Genomic DNA, 12,028 nt, shown 5'->3' on the forward strand with positions numbered 1-12,028 from the left:
ATACCGCGGTTTACCACATGAGGCAGCAGTGCTAACCCACTGTGCTGCCCTTTCTCAGCCTTTTGGCTAAGATCAAGCTTAGGATCAAGTGTGAAGCCAGGTGTAACGCCCGTCCTTGTCAGCTTGGATCTAGAATGTCCCTTTTGTGGGGATCATGAATTGGATTCAAATTGAATTGGTTTTTTGGAGTAAGCAAGGAGATGGATTAGGGGACTTGCCTCGTCCCCTCTTCGCGTTGGCTTTGGAACTCTGGGAAAGGAATAAAATGCTTTTGTCAGTCCTTAATTGCCCCTCTCAGGAAATGTGAATTAAATTAAGGGGGAGTTACAATGTACTTTGTACGTACTCCATGGAAGCTCGTGGTGACTTTGATATCTGCTGCTTGTGAAATCTCCCTGCGTTCTTTCTGCTTTTCCACTTCAGTTAAATCTCTGGGTGCATGAGCCCTGCTCCGACAGTCAGTTTTAAATCTCTTTAATTAACCAGCTGAAGCTCTGGGTTGCTGTGGGAGCCAGCTGTCCGAATACATCGCAGGGAAGAAATGGGAAAGACACCTTCGACTAAATATAAGTCTATGATGTAGGGGAGGGAGGCACTTGGAAGCCACTGTGCCCCTGCTCCGAGGGAGGGGGCTGGTTGGGAGCGACTCAGAGAGAAGGTATCAGGATCCAAGCTGACACACACATACACACACACACTTCACGGTGCGTGTGGGAGCGACTGGGGGTGACTGGATGAGAGGCAGAAGACAGAAATAATACTGGAAAGGTGACTTGTCAAAGGCAACTAACTCAGGTAGGAAACCTTTCAATTACAAGTGTTGTATTTTTAGTCCTTTGGCCATGGAAACACACAAAGAAGAGAAAAGGGATGAATATTTCCTGCAAAAACTTTAACCAAACCTCCTTGCCCGTTTGGCAGACAGTAATTATGTCGAAAGTTACGTTCTGCTGACAATGATGCTAATTTATTTTAGTAATTGAAACAGATTGTATGTTTACTGCAAAAAGGAAGGCTGCATTTCTATAGCGTCTTTCATCTCCTCAGCACCTTACAGTAAATGAAGTAAGTGTTCCTCAAGTGTAGACATTGTAGTAATGAAGGAAACGCAGAAGACAATTTGCGTGCAGCAGGCAGACGTCAATTGTTCCTCGCGAGAAAATCTTGACCAGATCATAATAAAGGTCACTGAAGGCATCGGTCATCGCTCTCTGGGTAGGATGCCCACCGCTCAGGCTATAGATTTAAGTCCCCTTCCAGAAGCCTGACCACAAAATGCAAGCAAATACTCCAGAGGGAACGAAAGAGAAGATGCTGGAAAATCTCAGCAGGTCCAGCAGCATCTGTAGGGAGAGAAAAGAGGGAACGTTGCGAGTCCGATGACTCTATGTCAAAGCTGAAGCTCCAGAGGGAATGTTGGACTGTCGGAGGTGCCCACCCGATGCTCCGTCTTCCCTCTGCGGTGGACGTAAAGGATCCCATGGCCACTATTTCAAGGAAGAGTGGGGGGCGTGTCCGGGAGCCAAGATTTATCCCTCAACCAACACCATCATTACCACGTTACTGTTTGTGAGACCTTGCCCGCACACAGAATGGGTGCTGTACTTCCCACGGTTAACAGTGACTACACTTCAAAACGTACTCCATTGGCTGTCGAGAGCTTTGGAATGCTCTGCAGTCGTGAATGGTGGTTTTAAAGTATTCTCCTTCTCCAGTAATCCAGGGAACCTGTTTGCAAATCCCGCAATAGCAGTTTGAGAATCTGAACTCCGCTTGCAAAATCCTGGAAATAAAAATGCAGGCAGCTGTAAAAGTGATGGTGAAAACTGTCGGACTGTCATGAAATTCCCCCTTGTTTCCCTGATGCCCCTTTGGAGAAGTAAACTTGCCACCCTTCCCTGGTCTGGTCTACATGTGACTCCAGTGGTTGACTCTGAACTGGCTGAGCAAGTCAGAGGGTTCGTGTGAGGGTTGTCCTCACACAAGTTATCTTCTGTTAAATAAAAGTGGGCCCAAAAATCTTGTTGGACCCAATGACGTATATGCCCAAATTCCTGTTCCCGGCTTGGGTTTCTGAAATCTACCTTGTCTGCCCTTTGGCCGCCTTGGACAGTCTCGAAGAGAAGCACAACTTTTAATCAGTGGACTGCCTGTTACCTGGAAAACGGAAAATGCTGGCAATGCAACAACATGCTGCATTTGTATAGCTCCTTTCATTTAATAAACTGTCCCAGGGCGCTTCACAGTGATGTTATTCGACAGAATTTAACATGAGTCACATGCGGAGATGTTAGGACATAAGCTTTGCCAAAGCGCCAGGCTTTGAGAAGCATCTTAAAGGAGGGCAGAAACAATGAGGTTCAGGGGCGAATTCCATGCCTCCAGGCCCAGCTAGCTGAATTACTGTGGTGCAGTCGTATCAATGCTGCCCTTGTAGTCCAGAAACCCAGGATAATTCTCCGGGGACCAGGGTTAAAATTTGAATTCAGTAAAACATCTGGAATTAAGAGTCCGATTTTGTCTGGCCAAGTCTGCTTTCCATACCTAGTCATGTGACTCCAGACCCACAGCAATGTGGTTGACTCTCAAACACCCTCTGAAATGTCCCAGCAAGCGACTCAGTTGTATCAAACCACTAAAGAGTCTCAAAGGACGGGCCACCTGGCATTGACTGGAAACAAAAAGGGTAAACCCAGCCCTGTTGACCCTGCAGAGTCCTCCTTACTGACATCTGGGGCATGCGCCAGAATGGGGAGTCATACAGTCATGCAGCAGCCTGACATAACCAGACTCACGGAATCATACCTTACAGATAATGTCCCAGGTACCAACGCCATCCTTCCTGCAGAGGCGGCGAGCAGCACAGTGGTACACAGTCGAGAACGAATTGCCCTGGGAGTCCTCATCATCGACTCCGGACCCCAGGAAATCTCATGGCACCAGATGAAACACGGGCAAGAAAAGCCTGCTGATTACCAAGTAATGTCCCCTCTCATAAATTATCATAGAATTTACAGTGCAGAAGGAGGCCATTCGGCCCATCGAGTCTGCACCAGCTCTTGGAAAGAGCACCCTACCCAAGGTCAACACCTCCACCCTATCCCCATAACCCAGTAACCCCACCCAACACTAAGGGCAATTTTGGACACTAAGGGCAATTTATCACGGCCAATCCACCTAACCTGCACATCTTTGGACTGTGGGAGGAAACCGGAGCACCCGGAGGAAACCCACGCAGACACTGGGAGGATGTGCAGACTCCGCACAGACAGTGACCCAAGCCAGAATCGAACCTGGGACCCTGGAGCTGTGAAGCAATTGTGCTATCCACAGTGCTACCGGGCTGCCCATAAGAGACAGCTCTCCCAATTCTGCCCAATTCTCAGCTGATGAATCAGTACTCCTCCATGTTGAACACCACTTGGAGGAAGCACTGAGGGTGGCAACGGCGCAGAATATGTTCTGGGTGGGGGACGTCAATGTCCATCACCAAGAGTGGCTCAGTGATACCACCACAGACCGAGCTGGCCGGGCCCTAAAGGACAGAGCTGCTAGACTGGGACTGCAGCAGGTGGTGAGGGAACCAACAAGAGGGAAAAACATACTTGACCTCCTCCTCACCAATCTGCCTGCCACAGATACATCTGTCCATGAGAGTATCGATAGGAGTAACCACCACACATTCCTTGTGAAGACAAAGTCCCGTCTTCACATTGAGGATACCCTCCAACGTGTTGTGTGGCTCTACTGTTGTGTTAAATGAGATAGATTCAGAATAGATCTAGCAACTCAGGACTGGGCATCCATGAGGCGCTGTGGGTCATCAGCAGCAGCAGAATTGTATCAACCACAATCTGCAACCTCCTGACCCGGCCTATCCCCCACTCCACCATTACCACCCAGCCAGGGGATCAACCCTGGTTCAATGAAGAATGCAGGAGAGCGTGCCAGGAGCAACATCAGGCAGACCGATGAATGAGGTGTCAACCTGGTGAAGCTCCAATAGAGGACTTCTTGCTTGCCAAACAGCATGAGCGGCAAGTGATAGACAGAGCTCAGCAAATCCTCAACCAATGGAGCCCAGCACATCAGTGCAAAAAAAAGTCTGAAGCATTTGCAACAATCTTCAGCCAGAAGTGCCGAGTGGATGATCCATCTCAGTCTCCTCCGGCGGTCCCCAGCATCACAGATATCAGCCTTCAGCAAATTCGATTCACTCCACGTGGTATCAAGAATCAGCTGAAGGCACTGGATACTGCAAAGGCTCTGAGCCCTGACAATATCCTGGCAATAGTGCTGAAGATCCAGAACTTGCCGCACCCCTAGCCAAGCTGTTCCAGTACAGCTACAACACTGGCATCTACCCGGCATTGTGGAAAATTGCCCAGGTGTGTCCTGTACACAAAAACAGGTCAAATTCAACCCAGCCAATGACCGCCCCATCAGTCTACTTTCCATTGTCAGCAAAGTGATGGAAGGGGCCATCAACAGTGCTATCAAGCGGCAGTTACTCAGCAATAACCTGCTCACGGACGCTCAGTTTGGGTTCCGCCGGGGTCACCCAGCTCCTGACCTCACTGCAGCCTTGGTTCAAATATGGACAAAAGAACGGAACTCCAGAGGTGATGTGAGAGTGGCTGCCCTCGACAATAAGGTTGCATTTGACCGAGTGTGGCATCACGGAGCCCGAGCTAAACTGGAGTCAATAGGAATCGGGGGGGGGGGGAAACTCTCCGCTGATTGGAGTCATGTCTCGCATTAAGGAAGATGGTTGTGGGTGTTGGCTGTCAGTAATCTCAGCTCCAGGACATCAGGGTAGATTCCTCGTCCCAACCATCTTCAGCTGCTTCATCAATGACCTCCCTTCCATCATAAGGTCAGAAGTGGGGATGTTCGCTGCTGATTGCACAATGTTCAGCACCATTCACAAATCAGATAGTGAAACGTCCATGTCCAAATGCAAGAAGACCTGGACAACATCTAGGCTCGGGGCTGACAAGTGGCAAGTCACATTCATGGTACACGAGTGCCAGGCAATGACCATCTCCAACAAGAGAGAATATTACTACCCTTGACAGTCAATGGTATTACAATCATTGAAACCCCCACAATCAACATCCTGGGGTTTACCAATAATCAGAAACTGAACTGGACTAGCCACATTAATACTGTGGCTACCAGAGAAGGTCAAAGGCTCAGAATCCTACTGTGGTGATATGTCTGTGAATAGTATTGTACATAGTCCGCAATGCGCCCTCCAACCAGTTGGTGGCATCAGACCTTGGTCACGTGATGTGGGACTCTCGGCAGTTGGTGATACAACATTCAACAGGACAGTCGCACTTAGAGGAGCTCCCAAGGAATTCAAATAACTTTGTCTGTGTTATCCTTCCACATGTTTGACAATAAACCATTGTTTTAGTTGAATACATATATGTTCTGTGTGTATCCTTGTCAACGGTGGCATTACAGAACACAACATGGTACCAGGAGTATTGAACACTTAAAGCAGGAAAGATGAAGTAAAACCAGCCGAAGAATGAAAGAAAGGGAAGATTCTTCAGCCGACCTGGAGAACTGCAGTTAATTGCAACTCGGTGCAGCAAATGACGGTGAAGTTCGAAGTGGAAGGTTTAAAGGCACCCCACCAGCTTTAAGTCTCAGGTAACGTAGATGAAAACTGGCGTGTCTTCAAACAGCAGTTTGGACTCTATGTCTTAGCCCTTGACCTCCAGGCACAGCCTGATGAGAGGCGCATTGCGTTGCGTAGCAGGTCCTCAAGCAACCGCTATCTACAATACCTTCGCTTTTGATAGTGAAGAGGAAAGCAGGAGATACGATGAGGTGATAAATCACTTTGATCGGCACTGCTCTCCAAAAGAAAAACGTTTGAAAGATACCTATTTCGTACGCACACCAAAAAAGCTGATGAATTGTTTGATAGTTTTGCAACAGTTGAAGGCCCATGAAGGCAATCTTGTAATTTTGTCGTCTGCAGTCGTCGATGGTCCAGGCCCAAATAGTCTTTGGCACTTCGAATATTGGGCTCCGTGAAAGATTGTTGCAAGCAGACCTTACACTAGAAACGTCATCAAGATCTGCCAGGCGAGTGAGGTGTATGCGCAGCAGATCAATAGGCTCGGCTTAAAAAATGTTGCCGCTAATCTCAAAGAAGGCGCCAGCACCATAAGCACTGTTGAAAAAGAAACATGGTCTCAGTGCGGGTGGCCATTTTCGGTGGCCGACCGGATCCGCCATTTTGAGCCAGAAGTGCGGCAACAGATATTTGTCACGAGTGTGACAGAACGCATTTTGCTAGGCGATGCCCTATACGTCCGACAGTTGACCGAACAGAATCGATGTGTGTGGGTATCTAAATGCATCGACGATCGGTCTGATGTGCGCATGATTTCAGAAAGGGACACAAAGAGTTCAACCGGCCAAAGCAAAAGATTTTCTCTCACAATCTGCTGCCACCGAGGGGCGAATGGGGGGACCATGGAGGACAGATGGACACCCCCCGCGACTGATTAATGGCACGTTCAACTATAAGCTCGACACTGGAGTAAGGGCCAATTTGATCCCATTGTCAGTGGTAGGAGGCCTGGAAGGCAAGCCAATAATGGCCCCACGAGCAGTACTCCTGAAAGATTACAATGGGCATCAGGACCGTAGGAGCCTGTGAGCTCAGAGTCGCTGTCAAGGACAGAATGCGCAGGATAATGTTCTCCATAGTGGAGACAGAGCTCGAATCGCTCATTGGAGTGGAGGCTTGTGAACAGCTTGGGCTCATTAAGCAGGTGTACACGGCAGACAGCATGGCACCCTGTCAACATATCTCTGTGAATCCATGGAGGACTATCCGGAGATGTTTCAAGGATTTGGCAGTCTGCCATTCACATATTGTACCCCTCTGAAGGAGCACTCGAAGCTGGTCGTGCACGCGTCCAGATGTGTGCCTGTTCCACTGAACAACAAGCTGAAGGCTGATGTTTAAAGAGTGACAGCTTTGGAAGTCATCAGGTGCACCGAGGAGCCCACCGACTGGGTCAACTCCATGGTGCGTGTAAAGAAGAGGGCGACCTGAGAGTATGTATGGACCCCAAAGATCTCAACCTGAACACAAAAAGGGAGCACTACCCTGAAGGACATGTGAGCCAGACGGGTTTTTACGACAGTTGACAATGGTTTCATGGTCATCATTAGACTTTTAATTCCAGATTATTTTTATTGAATTCAAATTTCACCATCTGCAGTGGCAGGATTCGAACCTGGTGCCCCAGACCATAATCTGGGTCTCTAGATTACTCGTCCAGCAACAATGCCACCACGCCACCGGCTCCCCACATATTCGATGTTTCTGTATATTCTATGTTATACAGATAAACACAGGCAATCAAGTGGGCTGTTTCCTCCTGCTTACTGTTGAGCGTCTTGTGAGTTGTTGGAGCTGCAGTTATCCAGGCAAATCGAGAATATTCTATCAGACTCCTGACTGTACCTTTTGGATTCTGTATAGGTTTTGGGGAGTTGACTATTGCCAGCAGAGGCACAAATTTGGATATAGATGTTGCAGGTATCTGCATAGTCCATCGAAGAAATTTTGACCCAATCCTGTGGCGTTGTGTATCACATGCGTGTTGAGGTCTCACATGATCAGGATTGCACCTTCCCCCATGCAACTAACAGCACTGAAGCTAATTGGCCAATTAGTCTCGCCGGGTAAGACCACACGGGGACGGCGCTGGCGGAACCCGGATTTTTTCGTACCTCCGCTCGGCCCATCCCGGGCGGAGAAGCGCCAGAGGGGCCGCATAGAGCGGCTCCCGGCCGGCGCCAATGCTGCCGATTCTCCGCTCTTCAGAGATTCGGCGGACTGGCGTTGGAGGCGCCGTCGCGCGTTTGCGCCCGGCCCGGCCTGGGCTGAGAGAATGCCGCCCCCTGTCTCTTCCCATTCCACCCTTTCTCTGGTATCAGCTGTGACTCTATGGGCAACGCTCACCCCATTGAGTCATAACGATGTGCTCCTTTCCAGGAACAAGTGCCCAACATCCAGGTAAACACCAGCTGTTCCACTGTAGAGGCAGCGCGGCGCTGTAAGAAGTGCTACCTTCCAGAAGAGACACCCCGCAGCCCCCCCCCCCCCCCCCAATCTACTGAAATGGATAAAATAGCTCCAATGGAACTACCTCATGGAGATCAGTGTTCTCCCTATGTCTTGGGACATTATCCCTCAACCAACATCACTATTTTGCGGGAACTTGCTGTGCATTCATTAGCTGCCTCATTTCCCTTCAGAACAATCATTTTAGATGCATTTCCTTGACTGTGAGGATTTCGATTGGCATGACAGGGTGGAGCTCCTCATGTAAATGCATCTAACCATTAATCTCTAACCATTACGTGTTGACCTATCCTATCTTCTCTCGCTCGTATAAATATTGTGGCCACAAGAGAAAGTCAAAGGCTGTGAATTCTGCAGCGAATATCTCACCCCCTGACTCCCCAAAGCCTGTCCGCCGTCTGCAAGACCCAAACCATGAGTGTCAGAAATACTCTCCACTTGCCTGGGTGAGTGCAGCTCCAACGCCCGAGAAACTCGATACGATCCAGGGCAAAGCAGTCCACCTTCAACATTCACTCCTTCCACCACTGACGCGCAGTCATGGTGAACCGTCTACGAGACGCACTGCCGCAACTCACCTCGGCCCCTCCGACAGCACCTTCCAAACTCCCTCGAAAGGCGAGGGCAGTGGTTGAAGAAGGCAGCTCACCACCACCTTCTCAAGGGCAATTACGGACGGGCATTTAAATCTGGCCTTCCCACATCTTGCATGAATGAGTAAAAAGGAAAGTTGTGCTCAAACAGTTTATTGGAAATCATCGACCCATGACGATGGAGGGAATGAGGTCAACTGAAGGTCAATACATAATTGAACTTGATTTTCTGCATGGTTCTTCCACAATCTTGTGAATTCTGCAGCGACTATCTCACCTCCTGACTGCCAAAGTGCTTTCGATCCAATGAAGCACATCCCAGGGGTATCCATTGCTCTGATACAGCAGTCAATTTCTGTACAGGTAGCTCCCAGAAATAACAATTAGATAGTGAACAGAGAAACTGCATTAGGTGTGACTGAGGGATGAATATTGATGAGCACACCAAGGAGAACTCCCCTGTGTGACAAAGTAGAGGCCGTGGGGCGGCTTCTACAGGTTCCTGAGCAGACAGGCGGTATCTCGGTTTACATTCCCAAAAGAAAGTTGACACTTCCAATAGTGCAGTTCTCCCTCGGTATTGTGTCAGCCAGGATTCCCATATTCAGAACTCAAAGGCATTTCTATGGCATAGAACATAGAATAGTACAGCACAGAACAGGCCCTTCGGCCCTCGATGTTGTGCCGAGCATTGTCCGAAACCAAGATCAAGCTATCCCACTCCCTGTCATTCTGGTGTGCTCCATGTGCCTATCCAATAACTGGGATGTTCCAAAGCAGATCCCAGCCAGAGGATAATGTCGGAAATCCATAGAGCCCCTACAGTGCAGAAGGAGGCCATTCGGCCCATCGAGTCTGCACCGACCCTCTGAAAGAGCTCCCCACCTAGGCCCACTACCCTGTAACCCCACCGAACATGCACATCTTTGGACACTAACGGGAAATGTTATCATGCCCAATCCACCTAACCAGCACACGTTTGGTCTGTGGGAGGAAACCGGAGCACCCGGAGGAAACCCACGCAGCCACGGGGAGAACGTGCAGACTCCGCACAGACAGTGACCCAAGCTGGAAATTGAACCTGGGTCCTTGGCTCTGTGAGGCAGCACTGCTAACCCCTGTGTCACCGTGCCGCCTGTAAATGTGACAGTCAATTCACACAGAGCAAAGGGCTACTACCGAGACAAGGCTGACAGACAAAAATATAACGGCCTATTTCCAGTCTGTTCATAAAAAGAACATTCAGAATAGAAATAAATACTGACCCCTCAACAGTCAAAGACAGGCACGGCTGCTATACGTCAAATTAAATTGATGGTTCCTGGTCCCTTATTTTGTATTTTGCTGACGGTGAGTAACATGAGCTGGTTTGAGGAATGGCTTGTGTACAAGTGGTCACGTCAGTTTGCCTAGATGCCGGATATTGTCCTTGAACGTACCTCTTCAGTTAGCACCTGGAGGAGGAGGCCACGGTAAAAGGACAATGTGGGCCTTTCAAGGATTACGGTTGCGATTGGCTTTGACAACTGCTGGACAAGAGCAGGCGGGTTCCAAATACTGATCCCTGTCCAGTGACCTCTGCCAGAAACTGTGCAGGATCCGGGCTTGTTCTGATGACATAATGAGTGAGGAGACGCCCTATGCTCCCCTGTACATAATGGTTCCTTGTAATCCGATAACTGTCAAGATAAACTTATCCAACACTCTGCTGACCGTGTCCTAGAGACTCCATCCCCCTTGTATTGCCCATCCAGCAGTGCTTTAACTTAACATCATCGGTGGGATCTTGGTTAATCTGATGTTGATGTTGTGTGGGGGGGGGGGATGGGTGGAGGGTATTTAGTCGGGTGGGAAGATGGCGGTTAAGGACCCTGGCATGCTCCCATGCCCGTTTAAGTCCAGAGTGGCACTGCCCGTGGACGGCCTTCCCACCCCACTGCCAATTGAGGCCCTGAAGTGGCAATTAATGCAAAGGGAAGAACCTCACCTGTCCCTATTGGTATTAACCCAGGAGTGGGCGGCAGGATTTGCAATGGGAGAAACATGACAGTCAATCAACTGTTCGCAGCGGCCTCCCTCATTCAAGGGCGCTCCAGTACCTAATCGAAGGACTGGGCTTCCGGGAGGGGTGAAGCCATGCTGAAAGCCAATCCCCTGCCCTTGCTGCCAACTTTCATCCCCTCTACCCCCGTGGCATCCAACATACAATCCCCTTCCCGCCCAGGCCCCTCCTCAATCTGAGACCTCGGGCGGTGTAGTACCGGTACCACCTCCCAGGTGGTGCTGCTGAGTGTGGACAAGCTGCCGGTCTCTCATTGGCCGACAGTTGTTGATAAGACCATAAGATCATAAGACATAGGAGCAGAATTAGGCCACTCGGCCCATCGAGTCTGCTCCGCCATTCAATCAGGGCTGATATTTTTCTCATCCCCATTCTCCTGCCTTCTCACCATAACCCCTGACCCCCTTATTAATCAAAAACCTATCTATCTTTGTCTTAAAGATACTCAGTGATTTGGCCTCCGCAGCCTTCTGCGGCAAAGAGTTCCACAGATTCACCACCCTCTGGCTGAAGAAATTCCTCTCCTCATCTCTGTTTTAAACGATCGTCCCTTTAGTCTGAGATGGTGTCCTCTGCTTCTAGTTTTTCCTACAAGTGGAAACACCAAACCTGTTGAACTTTAACCTGGTTTTGCCAGACTTCTTATTATGCCCAGCCCAGTCCAATACCGGCATCTCCACATCCTGAAAGATCATCACCAATGTCTCCACAATCTCCTGAGCTATGTCTTTTAGAACCCTGGGGTGTAGTCCATCTGGTCCAGGTGACTTATCCACCTTCAGACCTTTCAGTTTCCCCAGAAGCTTCTCCTTAGTAATGGTCACTGCACTCACCTCTGCCCCCTGGTTCTCCTGGAGCTCTGGCATCCCACTGGTGTCTTCCACCATGAAGACTGATGCAAAGTTCAGTTCATCTGCCATTTCTTTGTTTCCTATTATTACTTCTCCAGTCACATTTTCTAGTGGTCCAATGTCTATTTTTGCCTCTCTCTTACCTTTTATATGTTGGAAAAAACTCTTCCTATCTTCCTTTGTATTACTAGCTAGCTTGCACTCATACTTCATCTTCTCCCTCCTTAATGCTTTTTTAGTTGTCCTCTGCTCGCTTTTAAAGGCTTCCCAATCCTCTGGCTTCCCACTAATGCACGCCAATTTGTATGCTTTTTCTTTCGCTTTTATGCTGTCCTTGACATTCCTCATCAACCATGGCTGCCTTGTCCTCCCCTTTGCATGTTTCCTCCTCCTTGGG

At 49.2% G+C, this 12,028-nt stretch overlaps 1 protein-coding gene across 2 annotated transcripts in view; it reads left to right on the top strand.

Annotated features, from left to right (window-relative positions):
* Positions 1 to 616: 616 nt before the first annotated feature.
* Positions 617 to 12,028, top strand: part of LOC140427162 (myozenin-2) — a 35,750-nt gene continuing 24,338 nt past the window's right edge. For both annotated transcript variants that reach the window (XM_072512725.1, XM_072512726.1), the window contains exon 1: positions 617 to 795. The gene's annotated coding sequence lies outside the window, so the exon portion shown is untranslated. The remainder of the gene's footprint in view (positions 796 to 12,028) is intronic.

This window comes from Scyliorhinus torazame, chromosome 7 (assembly GCF_047496885.1).
Source record: "Scyliorhinus torazame isolate Kashiwa2021f chromosome 7, sScyTor2.1, whole genome shotgun sequence".
In the NCBI taxonomy this organism is placed as follows: Eukaryota; Metazoa; Chordata; class Chondrichthyes; order Carcharhiniformes; family Scyliorhinidae; genus Scyliorhinus; species Scyliorhinus torazame.